Consider the following 22,941-nt stretch of genomic DNA (forward strand, 5'->3'; position numbering starts at 1 on the left):
TGCTGCAGATTCACAGGCTTTTATCCCACATTATGCTTAGGTAACAACTGCTGTACACAGATAGGAGGAAGCCACAGTTACTGTGATTAATATTACACATTCAAATAATCCGGATAAAAACCACACAGAGAATACTGGAGCCAACAATGCCACCATGTGACTTGGCTCATATTTAAGCCATACTTCAGAGGTAAGTAAGAAGCAGGACAGACTTGCAGGAGGGCTACCTGGGCCACTTGAAGTTCCTGGCTAGAGAGGATTATGTGAATGAGAAAACGAAGGGCCAAAAAGGACACATTGCCCCTCGGATGGTAGAAGCTTGGTGGAGGTGTTAGATTATAGAGAAGGAGAATTTGCTAAGAGCATTATCCTAAATTGTAACAGTTGCTAAAGAGACTCCAGAACACAGGTGACTTGGGATTTTGGACAGTGAAGAGAGTTGTGCTGTAAACTTGTGATTGAGCGCATCTAATGGTCTCTATTTAAATATTAACTAACCTTAATTTATTACCTAACAGAGATGAGTGGACCTGATGGTTGGGGTCAGGTTCAGGCTTGGTTGCCTGACTTGGACATATTGCTAGATTGAAGGCCGAACAGCCAATTTGGCAAATCAACAATCCTAACAACTAGCCATGACTATGATTGGCCAGGAGGTGTCCCGCTCACCCGTGTCCGCTCAACTCTACTAACAGTAACTGGGAGACCACATAACCAGACTGGAGTGTGTACTCAGGGCTCAACGCCTACACCCATCATAACCGACTGTGGCCCACGTGAAGGCAAGTCCATTGTCAGCTACCTAAACACTAGGGGTATCATGTCCCCAGCTCTGTTATTTCAGGACTGTGATGGAGCAAATAAAATTTTCAAATTCAAGATTCGCTTTATTGAAGTTTCACTGAAAATTTGTAAGATTTGATTCAGGTCCAAATCTATTTGGTTCAAAGCAATTGTCCTGGGAATCTGTATGGGACACCTGCCTAAGGAAGCCTAACAGAAGTTTTTGAAGTCAATGAACATTTTGATGGATCCGTTAGACTTCCATTATTGGCGTATATACAAGATTCATCCGAAGTGAATTAGAAAATATTCAGATTCCATTTGATGCCTAAATAAATTTGCTCATTTCTATCCAAGGCCAAACGGTTGGTTCCATGAAGCATTGGGATCAGAGCAGCTTTGGCTCCAGGTCTCAGTGGGCCCCTGGGTGATAGAGCCTCAGTAGGTCCCTTTGCAGTCCCCCCTCACCCCCATGTACAGCCTTTACGTGCCCCCACCCCAGCAGTACTTGCCCAGGTATGCCCAGTGCTGGCGCCGGCCTTGGATCAGAGTAGCAGGGAATTGTTGAGATCAGCATCACTTGGTTTATTATTTTACACCTTTCCCAAATAGTTGTCAAAATTCAAATTGGATGCTCCATAGGTTGTGGAAATGCCCCAGATTTTTTATGATTACTTTGGGCTGTTTAGATCAACCTCATCATTGAGCTTGGCATTGGTAATCACTTAGAGAGAGCTCAGCTGTTTCAGTGCCTTCCATTTATTATAATGTAGGGTGACCATGCAGATACATGCAAGTATTACAGGCCTATTACTCTCACAATTGGGGTCCCAGCTGTCAGACGGCCACCATTAAAACATTTATGGCAGATCATATTGATGTGTCATAAAAATCTTTTATGTTGAACACTGTTAGATGGATTGCCTTAATAAAGACATGCCGAGCTTGCTCAATAAAAATGTTACAATCTAGGGCTTTGCACTCTTAAATTAATGGGGCAGCTTTACAAAATTGTTAGAAAATGTGGTACATTTTGGGCACAAAATGCCGTTTCTAGTTTTAGGTATTTTAGAAGATGAAATTAGCTTGATAGGGTGTGACTGACATGACTATGGCCTGACGTGCAGAAGAAACTACAGTAAGAAAGTGCAAAGTTCAGCTTAATTCGCACCTTAGAACTAAAATTAGATCCTTCTGTGATTAAAAGTGTAAAAATTGGGGGAGATTTATCGGAAGTGTCTGAGGTAAAACTGTTCTAGTTGCCCATGGAAACCAATCAGAGCTCAGCTTTCATTTTATAAACAGCTGTAGGAAAATGAAAGCTAGGCTCTGATTGGTTGCCCTGGGCAAATAGAATAGTTCTGCCGTAGTTCTGATAAATGTCCCTCATTAATTTCTTAATTTAGGATATTAGTGGCAGCGTAACGAAAGGCAAGCCAAAATGGAGTGTGTAACAGAACCCCCAAATCTATGTATGAACTTGGTTCTTAGATTTACAGTCTTATAAGGAACCAGATTTATCAAAGCCAGAGTTGTGTCTGGCAATGAAATATGCACCCAAGTGTCCATGCACATAACAAAGATTATATTCATAGGCAAAGATTTCTGCAGAACCCCCCCCCCCCCCCCCCAAAAAAAAAAAACACATCAGCCCACATGAATCAAAACGAGTGCAGTCTGTACAATGTGCAGTTTGCCTGTGTAGTGTACAGGGGGCGCCAGATTCATCAAAACTGGTGCACAGTCTTCATGAGTCTGGTGCCCCTGCACCGTTTTGGTGCACTTTGTTCATGCTGCAGAATTGTGGCGCACATCAGTAATGAATGTGGTGCACAGTTCGACTTAACACGAACACGCTCCTTTAGATGCAAATTTTTTTTTGTCTTGTCGGACACCGTGCAGCCGCAACACAAAACTGGTACAGACACTTCATAAATACATGTGCAAAGCGTTGGCACATTCTTTTCATAAGAAAGTTGGACAGAAAACTGGCGCAAACACTTTAATAAATTTGGGCTATCATCTGATTCCTGCTGCGCCCCTGATCAACATTGTGTTGGATTATTAAAAATCAGTATTCACCTCAAAAAGATATTGCTGCAAAAATGTATATCTTACTTGCCAAGGGGGCAGTAACAGTTTAGTATATTATGGGGGCACACTCTAATCCCGATTGCTATATGAAAATAAATGGTAACCTCTAGGGATGAGTGAACCTATGAAGGTTTGGCTGAGTGATGAACCCTCAGCCCCACTGGCAATGATCCTGTGTTACCATTTAAATGCCACCGTCATGATTGCAATGCCAATTTTCCAAGGATCGTTGCTCCCGCGTGACATCACTGTGAGCTACGATCCTCACGCACTACCGGCATAAAAAGTTAACAACAGGGGTCGGTGGCAGCTTCAATGGCAGGCGGATGATCATGAGCACTAAATCTGAAATTACAGGTTTGTGTCCGCTCATCACTAGTTGCCACCCCCTTGTCTAATAGGTCTTCTCATTTATTGGTAACAATCATTCCTAAAAAGGTTTGTTCACAACAAATGGTTCATTCATTGGTCTGCGTAATTCAGTCTTCACATGACAAGAAGCACAACTCATACACAAATGTATACCCTAGAGCAGGGGTCAGAACCTTTTTGGCTGAGAGAGCCATGAATGCCATACATTTTAAAATGGTATTCGTAAGGCACATGCCTCCCAGTAGATACATATCCCCAGTAGATAGATAGCCACAGCACATGCTACCCAGTAGATAGGTAGTCACAGCAAAAGAAAATGAATATTAACCTACCTGCACTCCCTGCAGCCAGCCCCTCATCGCTCCTATGCTCATCTCTATGTCCCAGGCATAGACGATGGCAGCGATGGCGCCCAGGCCGCACAAAGGACGTAGACAGCGGTAAAATTGCTGCCTGTGTCCAGTGATCAGTCTCAGACACAAACAGCAGCCATCACTATTTATTAAAGATCTGTCTGAGAGCCAGATGCAGCCAACAAAAGAGCCACATCTGGCTCCCGAGCCATAGGTTCCCTACCCCTGCCCTAGAGTCTCTGACTGTCCCTACTTTCAAGAGTGGATGAACTTCTGGGAAATGTCATTCGACCAGATGCACTCACTACATAACCATCGCATTTACTACTGAACATTAGAATCCATCCTCACCATCCATAAATCATTCTAGATTTCTTACAAAGTTATTCATGGATATTTAATTGTTCCTTGGAACCAGTTAATAGAATGTGAATTCCCCTCGTGCACTCTTGTAGGGCTCCTCCATGAGAACATCAGATTAAACTGCATACGGATATTTTCATCGTAGCATCATCTCACATCACCCCTATAGATGCAGGAGCTAGACACCAAGGTCCTAAAGCTGCCATCTCCCAACTATTGCTGCATATTCCCTTAATATCCTGCTCCCTAATGCAAAATATGTAAAAGAACTCCACTTACCATGATCCATCTGCAGTATTGATAGTATTGTAGTCTTTTCACCCCCCATTACCAAGAAATGACTGCCACGTCTGCTCAGAATTGATACCTTTCTGTATAGGCCCCTAGGGTCCTTCTTAGAGACAATGGCAGGAATCTGCTCAATATTACTATCCCCCTGTACAGGCCTTAGCGTCGCCTTAGACACCATGACCTGGGAAATTCATGGGGATTGCAATATAATTTTGTACTGAGCTTGCTCCCATTAATTTGTTAATGAAGAGAGCTTGGCTCCAGTGCTGTATTTGTAGACCAAACCTGGTTCTGAGTCTAAATTTATGTATAAAGTTTGGTTCTGGCACTGTATTTAGCTTGGTCCTGGCAATTATTTTATTGAGCTATGTCTTGGCTTATGTAGAGAGCGTGGTTCTGGAGATGTATTTGTGTACTGACCATGATAATTCTGCTAAATTTACGCATTGGAACTTGGTTCTGGAAATCTATGTTTTGTCCCCGTCTTGGCAATGTATTTATGTAGAGATCTTGGTTCTGGTGCTGTATTTGTGTACCAGCCTTGGTTGTGATGTTACAGGTATGTAGGGAGCTATCTTCTGGTTATATAGATGTATATTACACACACACACTGGGAGGGAGTTATCATACGCCAGCACTTATGATGAAAGCCCTGATCAGGAGGATCCGGCTTCCTGAAGTATTGGATGGCGACTGTGCAAGGCCACAATTCTAGAATTGGCGTGAACGTTCACTGTCTATTGCTAGTGCGCAGACAGGCTTACCTACTTTCCTGCCACTTCTTATGACCCCTCCATGCCCATTTGGGGTGGATTTGATGTAACAGGGAAAATAATTGTAAATGGCAAGGGTTCGGTATGTATTATGATTATGTCAGGGCTTACAAGCCCCAATAATTCCCCCAGGTGCCAACCATGGTTGTTATTGTATACAATACCTTATGACAAAGTTAGTATCAGGTCTGTTACAACAAGTCCAGTAGTTACTACAGACCCTGCCATGTCAGGTCACATCATGCATAATGTGACTCGATGTTTTACACTGCAATGCACAATTCATTACTGTACATACAAATGAAAAACAAACCAAGAAAATTGGCCTCATCTTCTCTTGTGGGGGCTCTGATGGCTGCTCGCTCTGCCTTCCTTAGCCGTCTATATCCTGTGAGGTCTTTTAGGCATTTCCTGGCCTAGTGTACATTGCAGTGAAGGATCTGTTTTGGATTGAGTTAATTATCTTCACAGAGATGTCTTGACCAGATCCTCAGCCCTGGGGGAAGGGGGCACATGTTCTCTTCAGAACAGATAAATGTCAGCCAACCCACCAACATGCACACAACAGAGAGCTGGCCGGCCATATGTTCTGCCTTCATGGACCCTCGCTGTATTTTAATACAAAAAGCAGTGGGAAAATTTGGAAGAAAACCTTTTGGACTATAAAGAACCACCATCTTCTCCTGATCATGTTTCAGGTTTTAATTTCCAGTATATGTAAGTAACAGAAAGTAGCGAGTTTGAGCAGGTTTCAGAAGGAACGCTTCTTCAAGAGAACCTGTCACCAGGTTTTTCCCCACCAAATTATTAGTCCCCTCAAGTCAGGTGTGAAATGACCTTTAAATTTCATCTTTTAAGTGAAATCTCTCCTATTTACCTATAAAAAAAATCTCCCCAAAAGTCAGGCAAATATGACTCATCTCATGTTAAGCTTAGTCAAGCTTAGTGATTGTAGGGGTAGGGTCACTTCAGAACCTTCTGCTCTATAGCACCTAAAAACATGCCGTGTCATATAGAAAGATAAGGATCTGTGAGCGGCAGAACCAAAGATACAGGCAGCTACAGACAAAATTGCAAATGTAAACTGCAGATAAAGATCCAGTTCCCACCTATTTTTAACTGCCCGTAAGTCCAATTCTGTAGCTCACATAACTATAAGCTGATGGAATGTGAAAGATGAGATAATTATCTTTAATATGACCAACAAAGCATGTTTCTGTGTGCTACGGCACCAAAGATATGGGCTTCTGAATTGACCCTACCCCTGATACCCCTAAACTTGACTCATCTCATGTGAAAATGAGGTGACAAGAGTCTTATTTGCCTGAATATGGAGGAGATTTATTGTGAACAGGTGAGATTTTGCATGATAGGGGGAGTTTTGGAAAAGACAATTCATCCCCTGCATGATAGTGCTGGTAATTAAATGGGGTAAAACCTGGTGACAGGTTCCTTTGATAAGAATTGTACCTTATAATATTGCTATCCCCGATCAACAGAATAGTGGGGGGGGGACCAACTGTCCTTCAATGTGAGTGCTGTGCTTGACAATTTCCGACGCTACCATAGTATTGTTATGGAGCAGCAGGATGCATAGCCAAACAGCATCTCCATCTACTAGTGAAAACGGGAGCCCATTGTTGTAATCCTTGTGGTTCCGGCAGTTGGACCACCACCGATCAGAATATGATCCCCTACCCCTTTAAAGGGGTTGTGCAGGAGAACACTATTCATAACTAGAGTGCTAGAAGGCAAACTCTGGACAAGCAGAAATATATTTAGAATACCTCTTATCTGCCCATATCCACTGCACTACACTAGTTCTTATTTTTGTAAGTCAAGGTTAAAGTGCATTTGGGGTATCCCTTTAATGAAGTCAGAGGAAAGAAGGATTAACCGTTTGATCCCATCCATAGTCCATACATTTATGGGTAAGTAAGGAAAGATAGCGGCAGGCTAAACATGGCTACTTTAAGAATACCTTACAAAAGAACACGGATTTTGGCGTAAATTCACAATTTCAAGCTGCATATGTTATTCTTCTCTAAGGGATCATTAATGAGCGGAGGCCTCAATCCTATGACAGCTCTGCTGATGATGTTTGCAGCAGACACCAAGAACCAGGACTAGCACAGCTCCATTCACTGTCTAATGGAAAGGACCTGCAGTATCTTTGCTGGCCACTAAAAATTGTAGGGCGCGGTGTTCATTCTGTTACACTGCAGCTGTTGTTGAACACCCAATGATCTAATTTTACTTCGGATTCAACAATACTCTCCTGGACAACATCTTTAACTTTCCTAATCCTTTTGTCATAAGAAAGTTGCTCATTCTCTTGGTAGAAGAGCCGAGTATGCATGTGTAACACATCTGTCAAATACATTAGGTGTAATTACAAGTCAAAGGTGGAATTTTTCCGCATTTTTCCGTATTTTGCAGTAGTTTCCCTTTCAGAATCACAATTGAAACCTCTGCAGGTGGCCATGGCTGATTGAGGCCCATTATATGTGGCTTACGTGTAAGTATAAACCACAGCAGATCACCAAGGCTTAGCCTAGGCTTTCTACTGATGATCCAAGGGGGCTGTAATAGTGCGGACCCAAACTGCAATGTTCGAGTCTGCTAGAAGATCGAAGTCCGGCTCACCATCCATGTTGGTAACACCTGTGATCCAGCAAATGTGCGCTGCCGTTTAGTCTAGGTGGCGACTATGGGAAGCAATGGTCCACTGAAAATCTGCGCCATTGGCATTTAAAGGGTAACACCTGGGATCCGCACAGGTGGGGGTGAACCTGAACCTGAAGGGGTTCTCTCATCCCTAAACAGAACCTAATAAAACTTTTGGTATAACTTAACCAAAATTATTAAAATTGGATATTGCCAGATGTGCATGGACACATCTCAACAAGTAACCACCAGTTGTCAATTCATATACTTTTAGGAGGAATTAGGAGGCTACAAGAACTTAGTTACAAAAATCACCCTGCAAAAATCACAATAATATTACAGTTAAGCTACTTCAGAGATATCAGGTCACATAATGGGAGTATGTTTTCCAACTGTCCCTCGGAAAGAAATTACCACTGGCCCTTTAAACATTTCCATTTAGTGTATCCCTCGCATTCAGCAAGGGCCTAACCAGGACATGATGAAAGACTATCAGTCATCATATGAAGGAAACCACAACTGACATCACTTTAAAGCCTTGTCTAGTTTGGATAATGAGGGTCCTTTAGATGTGCCGATTTGTGGGGTGGTTCCTATTGGCGTCCCCTCTACGCCTATGGCTGACTCACTGGAGTCTAGGAACATAGAGTAATCACGACAAAAAGTAGGAAACACCAAAACTTTGTGGTCTTCTGTTCCACAGCGAAGCTTATAGGAAATCTACCACTCGGGTAGACGTTATTTAACCTATGAACATGTGGGCCTTTTCTTCAGTGTTCTCTTCAGTATTCTTGGAAGACAGGTAAAAAGATAAAAAATAACTTTATAGAATATGCTAATCAGCGTCCGGCACTCCAGGGGATGTTACACAAGGGGCCTGGTCCACACAAAAACCCAACTGGGTCCTGGTATTATAGAGCCTGAAATTATTTTTTTTTGTATAAAATTTGGTCTTTATTGGTATACATTAAAAACTATTAAAATGCAACAAATCCCCATCATTCAGAGGGAAATGACCAGATGCCTCCAATGTGGACTAACTGGTGTACTCTGTCCCCCCTAGAGTCAAAGTGCAGACAATCTGGATGACCCACAGGTAATACCAAACATGACATAGGGTAACATTCAGTACATAATTAGTTAAGCCATATAATCATACCTAGTGCGGTCTGTTCGGGGGGAAGAGGCTGGCTGCCTCACGCATATCGCCACCTCACTGTGGCTTCGTCAGGGGTCTGGCACCACTTCTTTTCTTAATTATGCATACTTACAGCTGTGAGGCGGGTGATGTCCCTGCCTGAGGCGGCAAATTGCGGACCCCTTTTAGAGGCGGCATTTTTCTGCCAATGGCTGGCAAGTCCATACTACCTGAAAAATCAATTACATTGACGCCCGTAAGGTGCAGATGTAATTGATAGGCAGAGCATGCAGCACAGCGCACCTGTATGCACTGCTCTGCACGACACAGGGTGGTGCATGTGATGACATCATCATGCACACCGGTCTGTGCCACTATACACTAGACGCAGCTGTTGGCGGGAGAAGAGGAGGAAGCTGCGGGGGAGCAACAGGGCTGGAGCCTGAAGGTGAGTACAAGGTTTTGATTTTCTTGGGGTGTCATAACTGTGCACTGCTGTGGAGACCGTGTATACAGGGGGGGGGGAGGGGGAGGAGGCCGAGTATACAGGGTGGAGGAGACATTTTCGCCCCGGGCAGCAAAAAAGGCTAGAATTGGCCCTGGGTGACATCACCAGCTCTCGGACTTGGGAAGGGGAATGGGATGGTACAGTAGCGCATACTGTAGGCGTGCATAATTAGGAAGCGAAGACACGCCAGGCTGCCTGTGTGACGTCTACAGGAGCGCCAGGGCTGATTAACATATTCTATAAAGACATTTTTTAGCTTTATCTTTACAGGTGTTTCAAGAATACAGTAAAGAAGTTTCAGAAGACTGAAGAAAAGGACGACATGTGAGGGTTCATAGTTCAAATAACGTCCACCCGGGTGGTAGATTTTCTTTAAAGTCTATCAACAAAGTACTTCTCACTCCTGAAGATCCTCCCACCGCTTCACACATTTACCCAACTTTACCACAGCAAGAAGAGGTTTGGAATTCTCAAAACTGACAATGGCTGCACTTTATCTAGCACACGGGGAGTATTTTTATCAAACCACTACGAGATCAACCCCCGCAAAATAGAAGTGCTAAACCATGAACAGAAAAAGTTGCCACAGTTCACAATAAGTGCTCCGAGGGCGTTCCATAAGTGCTCCGAGGGCGTTCCATAAGTGCTCCGAGGGCGTTCCATAAGTGCTCCGAGGGCGTTCCATAAGTGCTCCAAGGGCGTGTCCTCCCACTGCTGTGCTCTCGCCATCACCCGAGTTTCTCCATAATAATAATAATAATAATAATAATAATAACAACAATAATCTATATTTATATAGCGTAATCAAATTACGTAGCGCTTTACAAATCATAGGGAACATATACAAATATAATAATACATTACAGAGTACAAACATAGTCATCTATAGCCTCTGCCATCTGAGTAAAAGGGAGAAGCTATGCAGAAACTCGATATATAGAGCTAAGAGCACAGGAGTGTGAGGACTTGTTTAATCCAGCTACAATCCTGGAATATAAATCCATTTTCACAGTCCCGTACTTAAGAACACCTGACTTACAGACGACCCCTAGTTACAAACGGACCTCTGGAAATTGGTAATTTACTCTACTTTAGCCCCAGGCTACAATAAACAGCTATAATAGTTATTAAAAGGTGTATACAATTAAACTTTCTTATGAATCTTATGACAACCCAACATTTTTAAAATCCAATTGTCACAGAGACCAAAAAAAATTTGTCTGGAGTTACAATTGTAAAATATACAGTTCCGACTTACATACAAATTCAACTTAAGAACAAACCTACAGACCCTATCTTGTACGTAATCTGGGGACTGCCTGTATAATCCCAGATTATATGTTAAAAAAAAAAAATACAAAAAAACAAAAACAGATGTTCTTCCATAGCCGTAACACACACGTGCAGCGTCCCGACAATGTGACTATCTTGACTCATTAGAAAGAAATCGTGTAACATGAGGCCTTCACCATAACAACTAAACACAGAAAAACACAAGGAACATCTTGACGTTCTTGGCTCATGTTCGGGGGTCACTTTTTGAGATAAATTCAGAGAGAATACAGATGCGAGGGAACAAGACCTCTGCGCCAGAGAGAGTAATTAAGACACATTAAGTAAGAGATGTTTCCTCACAATCTCCGTATTTACTTGGTCATTTTGTTTCCATTACATCTGCAGAACAGTTACAGGGAGTGTCAGAGATTAGAAGGAGAGTTTGCTTTGGTTTCCTCTAGAAGAGAGCCCCCTTTTATATTGGGCCATGTCTGGTATTGCAGCTTCACATTACTTGGGTAGAGTAGATGTACTAGATCAGTGATGGCGAACCTCTTAGAGACCGAGTGCCCAAACTACAACAAAGACCCGCTTATTTATCGCAAAGTGCCAACACAGAAAGGTAATTTGTGATTTATACTCCCTTCTCTGTCACAGTTTTCATTGATACCAGCACCTGAGGACACCAATAAAGCAGAAAATAGTCCCAGGTACAGCTGTCACTTTAAAACAGCAAGTCCTGGGCTGTCTGGGACTGCAGGAAGATACCTGGAGTCATCTCTGGTGATGCCCTGAGTGCCCACAGAAAGGGCTCCGAGTGCCACCTCTGGCACCAGTGCCATAGGTTAGCCATCTCTGTACTAGATACAGAGTGGAGCTGTAGGGGGGTAGGGGGTGGAAGAAGCACATCTCATATCCCAATCTCTTACATTCCATTTAAAGGAACTGCTTACTATTATATCAGTCCTTGCAGTCATCTGCCTGTACCTGCTTGTAGCCCGGGGCAGCTCATTTATTGTAGAAGAGGTAAAAAGTTGATAACATATCATGGTTTTTCGGAGTCCCCGTGACCCATTTTTTATTTTTAGTTAAGTAGTGAAAGGATGTGCCAAAGTACTATGTAGAGTCACAGGTGATAAACCACAAGGTATAGAGCGTGTCATGTCACACCACTGCTATTATTCAAAGAATTTGTGATCTTCAACCATGAGCTGGAATGTCACCTGCACCGTGTATAGTCACATTTGATTTGGAACAATATTCTGCTGCTATGATAAGTCACCCAAACAATCTGACCCCTAATAGATTGCTGGGATCCCCACCGATTCCGAAAATTGACCCTCACCACTAATAAGAACGGGGGTCCTGTTCTCATTTCATTCTCCTATAAACTTAGTGCGTTGATCGATTACTTTGCTTCTTAAATGTTCTCTGGTCAAAGTTGCTGCTCATTGTTCTTTTGCCATTGTTCATAGAAACAAAATCACAAGAATGGTGTCCATGCCGGATACGTCAGATGGCGCCTAATGGACCCTACACACCATAATGGGGTCCTTCAGGTTACCGTCCTCCATTTTTACACATCAAACATTGCAGCGTGCTGTGACATTTTGTCTGGCAGTTTTGACACATTGCCTATTCAGGTGCGCGACCATCCATGTAACGTATGACAGATCCGGGTCACCATAGTGAGCGCTGCCTTTTGTTAGAGAGTCTCAGCTCCGGCTAATGACATATTCACACTTGACAGATTTGTTGCAGAAACGTCTACGAATGAAAATCAGTTTCACGCTTGTTAATGACGTTGTTTCTGGGGGACACTAATGGGTTTTTTCAAGCCCCTATTAAGAAGTTCAACAAATCTGCCGTGTGTGAATTTACTGGAATAGTTGGGGTGAAAATCCTTATCCAAGACACCTATATGTCCCAAACATATTGTGCACGGGATAGGTGATACGTTTATTATTACTGGGATCCCATTGGTCATGAAAATGGGGATGTCCTGTATTAAAGCAATGGCCAGGCATGCATTCTAGCAACACTCATGTGCGTCATGTGTCGCGTGGGGGGTATGGTCCCTGATCCATGTCTATGCGTGTAGGAAGGGACCTGCCTTTAAGAGTCAAGAAGGGCAGCAGCACTTATTATGGCTTCTAAGCACTTGGATGCGACGGCCATTTGTTACAGTGACACATAAAAGTCATTGGCGCCAGTTTTTTGTCTAACTTTGCAAATGTATCTATAAAGTGCCTGTGCGCCATTTTTATGTTGCGGCTGCACTGTGTCCGACAAGACAGAAAAAAAATGTGCACCCAAAGGGAGGCGTTAGTGCTTAGTCAGAGTTTGCATATTTATTACTGACGTGCGGCACAATTCTTCAGCACGAACAAAGTGCACAAAAAAAAAAAAAAAAAAATGGTGCACACTTCCTGAGCAGTGCAGGGGGCACCAGATTCCTGAAGACCATGCGCCAATTATAAATAATCTGCCGCCCCCTGCACGCTCTACAGATAACATTATCAATATATTAGAAATCAGAAAACCCCTCTAGAACTGCATCTCCAGGACCCCCATTCTTAGGTAATACACTTATTACCGATTCTCTGAGCTTGTGGAGAATATATAAGATATTAAGACAAGTTAATAACAAATTAAATAAACCAGAAGATAAATATTTAACAAATTGAAACATTCCAGGAGACAAATACTAAACAAATTGAAACAATTGTTCTGTTGCAAACACTAAAAATTCTAATCCCTAACATATAAGCACTACCTTCCCCAATAAACACATACAATACATGAACACATCACATTGCTGCCTGCATTCCTTCCATCCAGCCTGGGTACAATACATCTGCTCCTATTATGTCTGACACTCATTAAAAATGTGTAAACTGCCCACTTCCTCCCCCCTCTCCAGCTCTCGGCCCTTCCCCCATCCCGGAGCATTTCTCATCCCTCCTGATGTTTACACTACAGCCTCCTGTCCATCCTCCCAACATCTGCATCAAAGTTCACAGTTCAATTTAAAAGACCAAGGTCACACCCAACTTATAGAGCTGCTAATGTGGAGGATGTGGATGGAGGCTTGTGCTGGGCTGAAGTCACCAGTTCCTGGGATATTACACACATACAACGACAACTTGGTTCAGAGATATAAAAATATATTACACACAATTTATTTGGATCTAATTCTACGCGGTAACTTGTGGATGGGTGACAATGGGATCACAACATCACCCAACAGTTAGTGATAGTAAATGTGGATGCAAAGTACCAGCATAGTATTTTTTTTTTGCAAACTTTGATGTTGCAACTAGAGGTGAGCACCCAATGCTCAGATTCGACCACCTGACCCGAACAGATTGCTTGATAAGCCAATCCAAACCAGCAAAATTTGACGCCCCTAACAACTAGCCATGGCAATACGCCAGGGTAAGGTGGCCTTCCATCAGGTCCGCTCATCTCTAGATGCAATGTGGCCACACTTCAGCCCATTGCCCAAAATCTCGTTCCATGTGCATGCAGGATTTCCCACACCAAACCCTAAATTACTGAATGGACAAACTGAAATAAGTCCAGGTTCAGTCCGGGAAATCCTGCCTCCGCACGAGGAGTTTCTTAGTCCGAACTCTGTCATCGACAATGAGCTTTATTTCTAGGTCACGATGTAGTGATGCGATATAGCAATTTTATGTCACGCAACTACAGGACTAGGCTGGCGATACGATTCCTCAACGTGAAGTGTCCCTAAATCGCTTTGTAGATTCTGTGACGGCAAATACTAAATATAGAGCTGACAAAATAGGGTCCAAACAAGAATCACCCTAAATAATTATACTACTCTTTATACAGCACCAACATGTTTCATAGCGCTTATGACATATGATAACTTGTCCGTACGCTGCTATGTATGATACCACTTCTATTAATGCTTATCTTTTGTGTTTAATTACCAAACATTTTTTTTTAGATACTATCAAATTTTGGCTTGAATTTTTATTTTTCATCTAGATTAAATTTCATTTACCAACTGCATGAATCGTCTATCATCCATCTCCAACTCCGCCATGAATAAGCGGTCGACATATGCAAATTCAATCCGTAATAACTCAAACATAAAAGATTATCCTGACCTTGCTCCGAAACCACATCACCATTCCAAGGAGCTCTCCCTGTATCAGCCATGTCCTTAGGGATCTCGGGGGCGGCTTATGAACAGATCCATCAATCCTTATAGGCTTTTAACTAGCAGAGGGTATTGATCCACAACATAACATTGCCAGATCCTAAGCTTCCCAGCATGTGAAAACTGGAGATGGTGAGCACAACGTATAGGAGAGTTGTAAAGTAACATTTATCGGAGTTTGTTGGAATCAATTTTGCAACGAATGTTTGACAAGAAGATAGATAGATAGATAGATAGATAGATAGATAGATAGATAGATAGAGGTAGGAGGTAGATGAACGGATAGATAGATGGATCTGCGAAGGGTTTTCGGATACAGGGATGAATCCCAAGTACTTACCCCTATAAGTAACCAGATCCCGAGTTTCCTGTATCCCAGGCACATATGACAATGATTAACAATCCATGTTTGCAAGAAACGAAATCTTTCCAGCTTTTCGGACAGTTGTCCAGCTCCTTATTCCTAGGAGCAGAGTTAATCCTCCCTATGTGAGAGCAGCAGCTGTTATCAGCAGTCCTTTGTTAGACAAAACCCAGGCTGAGCATTACAAGCAGCATGCCCTGCAGAGGAGACTGCCCAGAAGAATAGGCCTAATGTCTGGGATGGATCTGAGAGCAAGGGGACCCTTGGGGGTCTCAATAGGAAATGCTTTCTATTGGATGAGGAATATTATTAGCCTTGCAGTTCCCTCCCAGTCCCCTGTGCTTTGCCATTCTTTGCAAACCAATCACACTCCATAGAGAGTTTATAAAGAGCACTGCCAGGGAAAACAGCTCCCCCCCTACACCCAACAAAAGACCCCTGGCCATCATAAGCCCGACTCCTAATGAATAAAACCTATTTCCTGCTCAATTAGATTGCAGGAGGAGCGTAAATGATGGAATCTGGCTGAATCTAAAGGGGAAAAAAGTGTAATGTGTGTATATGTAGCAGAGCTGTGTCCGTCATTTAATACGTTTCATAAGTTTTCAGGTTTTTGATGCAGTTTTCAAAGCCAAATCAGGTGTGTATTATATAGGGCGAGAACATATAAAGCACAGGTGTTACTTTACTATGTCACAGACTGTGCTCAATGACAAAAACCACTGTGACAGTAAGGCTGGTGCCACACGTAGCGTTTGAAAACGCAAACAAAGCCACGCCCACCAGACCGGGCCTCGGCCCGATTGCATTGGCCGTTTCTATGGAAACGCCTGCGATCGGGAACGAGCCGCCGGTGTTTTGCGTTAATTTAACGTAATGTGCATGATACACTTTTCTTTTCCACGGTGAAATTTTTGCTCAGAGCAGAAAATAAAAAAATTATCCTGTGACTTTTCCAATTTTATGCAAGTGTTCCTTTTACATAGAACATATATTTGTCTATAGAACAGAGAAAATCTGCATCAAATCTGCATCAAGTCCGGACTATGATGTACATATAATGCAGGTTTTTGCTACAAATGACATGAGATCAGGGGAAACAAAACAGGAAAATATGCATGCGAAAAATCTGCATTAAAAAACACACTAAAATAGTAAGACCAAATAGACATATCTGCATGAAACCTGGATTAGATGCCTATTTTGGTGCAGATTTCCCAAATGACAATTTTCAATACGTGCAGAAGGGAAATAGGAAAGGGGGAAATAAGAGGTCAGTTTGACATAAGTATAATCTAAATCTTTCTACTTTATCTCATCTCTCTGCACGGTTTGGCTCACGGCAACGGATCCCGCAGGCAACGGATCCCGCAGGCAACGGATCCCGCAGGCAACGGATCCCGCAGGCAACGGATCCCGCAGGCAACGGATCCCGCAGGCAACGGATCCCGCAGGCAACGGATCCCGCAGGCAACGGATCCCGCAGGCAACGGATGCCGCAGGCAACGAGGTGTAAATTGGATAAATAGAGAGATATGAGATCAATATATAGACAAGGGTGTAACTTGTGGAGGTGCAGACGGTGTCATCATAACTGTCCCCAGAAGGTTTTGGGGGGGGGGGGGCAATAAGGGGTCACTTTCCTATATGAGAAGACTATTACTATAAACCATAGATTATAGCCGGGGGCCCGGCACAGACTTTGCACTGGGGTCCATCAGCTTCAAGTTACACCACTGTATATAGATAAATATGATATGGATAGATTGACAGATAGATAGATACATATGAAATATAGAAGATTGATAGATGATCGATAGATAGATTGTCAATGGAAATGGATAGATGGATGGAGAGATGATAGAGAGAGATGAGAGCGATAGAGACGGAGCTGGTTTTTCCAGGGACTCTGCACTTGTAGCGCATCTGGTTTCCGTGTAGTGAAGCTCTAGAAATGATTTCCGCTCACATTTCCCAGTCTTTGGCTTGATATAAAACTATTAAGCCGTCATCATTTTACTGCAGAAATTCTGTTCTTCCAATCTCTGCAGTTTAATAAACATATAAAAACATTCTGCGCTATAACCGGGACCACACGCGGCCTTCTGTCACGTAATACTTCTCTAACTGTGTATTTCATGGATTTCTGTGGAAATGTAGTCACATGCCTAATGTCTAATAGCGGATACAGATATGTAAATGTCACATGGGTCTCATAATGAGGGCTCTCAGATCCCGGGCATTACAGCATACCCCCAGCCATGATCACATAGGCGCAGCTTCTGTGCACACACCGGCATGGAAATGGAACGGGTCTTATGTTAATTCTCTATAATAGGTCGAACACGAACGGCAACGCCAAGAGCACTAATTTATATTAGATTGTTAACCCCTATCCACAGGATAAGAGACAAAAAATTTATTGGTGGGGATCCGACTGCTGGGACAAGAACAGACCCCATTGATCATAAGAACGGGGGTCTCGTTGTCAGTAATTGAATGACGCACCAGATCGAGCATGCCTACTGCTGCTCCATTCACTACTAGGGGAGCTTTGGGAATTGCTGAGCACAGGTTTTGGCTACGTCCAGCACTTACAGATAGTGAATGAGAGTGCCAGACAATTTACAGGGTTCATTCACACGCATGCATTTTTAAGCGCATAAGAAAAGTATTAACAACGCATTGCAATAGCTGAAGAGTGATTTGCCTAATTAAGCAGCTGTTAACAGGTGTGTTTACAAAACGAAACTGTAATTGTGTTGTTAACGCATTTGTTAACATTGCGGTTAGTGCATCAATTTGTTAACACAGTGTTAACATATCATTTAACATTTGCGGTTTTGTAAACGCAAGTGTTAACAGCTGTTTAATTAGGCAAATCTCCCTTCAACTGTTGCAGGGCGTTTTTAAATGCGTGCGGTAAACGTGGCGCTTGACCGCATCCTAAGGGTGAAGACACACGTGGCGTTTTTGGGCCGTTTTTAGTTTTAGTGTGTTTAATTTGCACAATTAACCCCTAGGCGCACCAGGACGTTATAGTACGTCCCCGGCGCTAGATGCTTAGCGCACGGGGACGTTCTATAACGTCCTGCTTCTGGCACCGGCTCACGAACGGAGCCGGTACCAGAAGCAGCGGCTGTCAGCTGTCTAGTACAGCTGACAGCCTGCGCTAACACCCGCGATCGGAGCCGGCTCCGATCGCGGGTGTTAACCCCTTACTCGCCGCGGTCAAACATGACCGCGGCGTGTAAGGGTGTTTGCGCTGTGGATCGGATCCCCCGTGCCGCTTACCGGGGGATCCGATCCACTTCTGGGCAGCTCCGAGGACTGGCATGCGCCCCGGAGCTGCCCAGTCTCCATGGCAGCCAGACCCCTTCCGGGTCTGGCTGTAAACTGTCTGAGCATGCGCAAGCTTGCTCAGACAGTTTACACTGCTCTACAATAAAATAGTATTGTAGAGCAGTGTATTGAACTTAAACCAGTGATCAGAGCATCACTGGTTTAAGTTCAAGTATGTAGAAGTAAAAATATGCAAAAACACTTAACACTACACATTATAATAAATAAAAAATAAATACATAAAAATATAAGCCCCTAAAATGTCACTTTCCCATAAAAACACTTAATAAAGTATAAAAAACACAAAAAACCCCGCATATTTGGTATTGCCGCGTCCGTAACAATCTGTATAATAAAACAGAATCGTTACTGGACCCGCACGGTACACGCCGTAGAAAAAAAACGCAAAAACGTTCCGAAAAAAGATAATTTTTAATTAATACCTTATCAAAAAATGCTCTAAAAAGTAATTTAAAAAATGTTATGCACTCCAAAATAAGCCCACTAAAAAGAACAACTCTTCTCGCAAAAAATAAGCCCCTAACCAGATTTGTCAGCCGAAAAATAAAAAAGTTATGCATATGAAAAGATGGTGATGCTAAAATGAACAAGATTTTCTCCAAATTGGTTTTTATTCAGTACAATTGAATAAAATACACAAAACCCCCACATATTTGGTATCCCTGCGTCCGTAACAATCTGCATAATAAAACAGAATCGTTATTAGTTCCGCAAAGTGAACCCCGTAAAAAACAAAACAAAAAAAAGCTCCATAAAAAAGATCATTTTCAATTAATACCCTATAAAAATGCTCTAAAAAGGGATTTAAAAAATGTTATGCACTCTAAAATAAGACCACTAAAAAGAACAATCCTTCTCGCAAAAAATAAGCCCTTAAACAGATTTGTGAGGCAAAAAATAAAAAAGTTATGCATATGAAAGACGGTGATGCTAAAATTAACAACATTTTTGCCAAATTACTTTTTATGCAGTAAAAATGGGAAAAAAATAAAAAATCTATATAAATGAGGTCTTTTTGTAATCGTGGCGACTCATAGAATAAAAATAATATGCTATTTTTATGGTATGGTAAACGGGCAAAAAAAAAACCCCATAAAAATCTTCCTGAAAAGTGATGATTTTCATTTCCTCCACCAACAAAGAGTTAATAAAATCTCACCAATTAGCCTATAGATTCCCCTAAATTACGTACCAGAAAAGTGCATCTCATGTGGCAAAAGAAATAAGCCCCTATAGGTCCACATTAAAAAAAAGAAAAAAATTATAGCCTGTACAATGTGACATAGAAAATCTGATCTGGATGCCGCCTCCTTCCCTTCTATGCCCGGCCGTGCGCCCATACAACAGGTTACCACCACATTTGGGGTATCGGTGCATTCGGGAGGAATTGGGTATCAAACTTTGTGGAGCCTTTTTTTATTTAATCCATTGTAAATGTTTAATTTTCCACCCAAAATGGGTGTATTGTGAAAAAATATTACAATTTGCAGACTGCACCTCCATTTTGTTTTAACCCCTATAAAACACGTAAAGCGTTAACAAACTTCTTAAAAGTGGTTTTTCATACGTTGAGGTGTGTAGTTTCCACAATGGGGTAATTTACGAGTCTCGCTATTATTTAGGCCTCTCAGTGTCAATTAGAAGTTGAGCAGGTCCATCTAATACAGGTTTTGGTGATTTTACAAAAAATGTGAAAAATGATACCTAAATTCTGAGCCTCATAACATTCTAGTAAAAGATGTGGAATCTTAAAAAACCATCCAACATAAAGCAGACATTTGGGAAATGTAAGTTATGAATTTATTTGGGTGCTATGACTATCTGCATCAAAAGTAGAGAATTTAGAACGTTGAAAATAAAGAATTTTTCCAAATTTTTTCCAAATTTTGTTTTTTTTCATAACTAAACACAAAAGATATCATCCAAATTTTTAAACTAATTTGAAGTACAATGTGTCACGAGAAAACAATCTAAAAATCCCATGGATATCTCATAGCGTTCCAAAACTATAACCACTTATAGTGACACAGGTCAGATTTGAAGAATGGGGCCGCGTCCTTAAGGCCAAAATAGGCTGTGTCCCCTAGGGGTTAAAAACAGACAAAAATGCATGCGTTTTCAAAAAACGCACACGTTTTTAAAAACGGGTGCGGTTTTTAACGATCTGAAAACGCACTAACCAAAAACGCCCGAAAAACGCCACGTGTGTCTTCACCCTGACTTGTTCTGGCCTCCTAATAAATCCTGGCAGTAGTAGCACAGTGATGCATCGCTGGGGCACTACTACTCCAGGACTGACCTTGTATACAATTGCGCCAAAGCCTGTGACTGAACGGGCGCAAACTATAGGCAGTGCACAGGTACGGGCAGCCACCTTCCCCTCCCTACCAAACCGGTGTTGATGGTTGGAGAAGTCGCAACTCACGACTCAGATTGTGCCCAGAATTGCAACTAAATCACGGGTTGTACGCATGTTTTCAGGCTTACAAGCCACAAAAAATGCGCCCCATAGAAAACAGCAATGAGCCACCTAATAATAAATAAGGCCCATAGACTGTAGTTTAGAATGATCTGTGAAAAATAGTTGCTGAACTAACCACTCGTGATGATCCCTACAATTGTATAGCTGCAAAAATCTACTTAATTTCGGGAGCGCTGACTGTGAGGGCGCGTTCACATGTTGCGTTTTGACCTGCGTTTTCATTGTGTTTAAAATGCATATACAACAGCTGAGGAGAGGTGATTTGCCTAATTACATCACTGTTAACATTTACGTTTACAAAACGCATCATAAACGCGATGTTAACGCATGCGTTTTGTTAACACACGCGGTAACATTGCATTTACCAACGTAAACGGTAATGTAATTAGGCAAATCACCTCTCATCAGCTGTTGTATATGCGTTTCAAAAGCAATGAAAACGCGACCAAAACGCAACGTGTGAACGCGCCCTCAGGCTACATTTACACAATGTACCGTAGTACGGCGGCCAAACATCGGCACCCAGGGAGAGGAGGAGGGGATGAGCGCCGGTCACCTCCGCCCCTCTCCATAGTAATATATAGCGCACGGCGCTGTATTCCGGAGAAATCTAGAACATGTTCTCTCTCCCAGCTGTGCAATATACGCAGTATATGCGTCCCACATATGTTCGTGTGAATGTAGCCTCAGTCTGTATTCAGGCGTTTACATTGTGTACAACGCAATACAACAGCTAAGGAGAGGAGATTTGCCTAATTACATTGTGTTAACCTTTGCCTTTACAAAGTGCAAATGTTAACAAACCTCAGTTTTGTAATACGGTTACCAGAAATGCAATTAAAACACAAGGTTAGCGCAATACATGCACAACGTGTGAACGAAGTGTGTGAATGTGGACTTGACATCCGTGATGGAAAATTTGCAGCATATTTTCCCCGCACAAAATTACCACAATAAGATAAGAATCAGCCAACAAGCACATCTTAATATATTCAATTGTAAACTTTTTTTTACATGTCTGGCTGGTTTGAGTTCTCCTCATCCGATTGTAATAGTTCTGGGAATTCTGGAACTTGTAGTACAACAGTCTCTACAGTTTCCTCTTATATTTGGCGTCTAGTCTCCTTTATTTCTGATTGCGGAGCAGTCAGTGCCAGGAAGGAGACGGAGGAGTATTGTGAATGTCATCTGAGAATAAGCAAGCCTAATTGTCTAGCTTACCTTAGTCTTGACTGGAATATCAATTCATCTGGTCCTTGGCCAGCTGCTCGCTTTCACCGCTAGCCCCAACTATAGAAAGTGTGGAGGAGAGAAACAGAGTCCTTTATTATCTGCCATCAATGGGAACGACCTGATCCTAAAAGAAATCCTCTCTTTCCTCACTTTTTTCTTCCGCTTCTCTTCAGTCATAATAAAAATCATTACAAATGTCTAAGAAATAGTATAACTATAGATCGTGCTCTTTACTAAGTGATGGTCCGCTGGGCTCAAGCAAACATAGACCCGCCTCTGGGTCCACATCATGTGTAGGGAGCTGCAAAGCTGTTTCGTTAACCTCATGTGTGCCACAGCACTCCAACCGCTGCTGTGGTTAGAGAGTGATTCTGGGAAGCCGCAGAGATCACAGTCACAGGGGCAGCAGGACTTACTAATAGTAGTAGTCACATATCTCACATGGACAAGATTTCCAGTTACAATTGTGATTTTAGAATTCCCAGTTTAACTATTTTGAAGTGACGAAATCGATACTTCCCAACTTTCTTAGCAGAAGAAAAGGGACAAAAGATGTGGCGAGGTGCATGCCGAGGAAAATGTTTTACCCTAAACCACGCCTTTTTCTCCACCCCTCTTTACACAGTACAATTTCCCCCTTAGGGGGCCATCACACGGTGCGTTCTTGTTCCGTTCCTGGCTCGTTTTTGG

General features: G+C 42.4%; 1 protein-coding gene across 3 annotated transcripts in view; it reads right to left on the reverse strand.

Moving 5' to 3' along the window:
- LPAR4 (lysophosphatidic acid receptor 4) overlaps nt 1-22,557 on the reverse strand; it is a 28,820-nt gene extending 6,263 nt beyond the window's left edge. The window contains exons 1-2 of one of the 3 annotated variants that reach the window (XM_072123616.1): nt 22,402-22,557; nt 22,240-22,308 (exon numbers count right to left, since the gene is read on the reverse strand). The gene's annotated coding sequence lies outside the window, so the exon portion shown is untranslated. Of the gene's footprint in view, nt 1-15,149; nt 15,405-22,032; nt 22,191-22,239; nt 22,309-22,401 lie in introns of those variants that run through there. The other 2 variants (XM_072123618.1, XM_072123617.1) reach the window with 2 other exon arrangements.
- Nucleotides 22,558-22,941: the final 384 nt, after the last annotated feature.

The sequence above is a fragment of the Engystomops pustulosus genome, chromosome 9, assembly GCF_040894005.1.
Source record: "Engystomops pustulosus chromosome 9, aEngPut4.maternal, whole genome shotgun sequence".
Taxonomy (NCBI): Eukaryota; Metazoa; Chordata; class Amphibia; order Anura; family Leptodactylidae; genus Engystomops; species Engystomops pustulosus.